The sequence below is a fragment of the Octopus bimaculoides genome, chromosome 2 (genome assembly GCF_001194135.2).
Source record: "Octopus bimaculoides isolate UCB-OBI-ISO-001 chromosome 2, ASM119413v2, whole genome shotgun sequence".
Taxonomy (NCBI): Eukaryota; Metazoa; Mollusca; class Cephalopoda; order Octopoda; family Octopodidae; genus Octopus; species Octopus bimaculoides.
Window position 1 is genome coordinate 176,256,054 of NC_068982.1, and position 669 is coordinate 176,256,722.

Sequence of the window (669 nt, forward strand, 5' to 3'; positions counted from 1 at the left end):
ATATATATATATATATATATATATATATATATATACACCTACATATATGTATATATAAATATGCATACGTATATATACGAATATACATGTGTCTATATATATCGGTAAAATTTGCCACTGATATAATCATGTTAATGATTATATCCTCAATTTATAAGTATATATATAAATATATGTGTGTGTGCGCGCGCGCGCGCGCGTGTGTGTGTGTGTGTGTGTCTCATCAGAGTGTGTGAGTACAGGCAGTATATATATGTACAAGAATATGAATATGAATTTTGCGTGTATATATATAAAACATATGAGAACAGAGTGTAATGCAGTCTTGAAACTTAATAGCAATAAAAATTAATTAAAGCTTAGATTCCACGTAGTAGTTACTCGGATCCCCCGCGTTGTTGCATCTCAGTCCGATTGATTGACAGAATCATCAGTGTTGGAAAATAATGTTTGTGTAGTATTCGTTCCAACTAAATGTACTTATATCCAATCTCGTTAAGAGCAACTAGCAATATTGCCGGCTCTTTTCACATGTTAAATCTCTTTCTCTCCCTCTCTCTGATATATATATATATATATATATATATATATATATATATATAATAAATGATATCTTACACGTATACATATTTAATGCTTATATGTTTTAAAACATGACCGCACTCATCA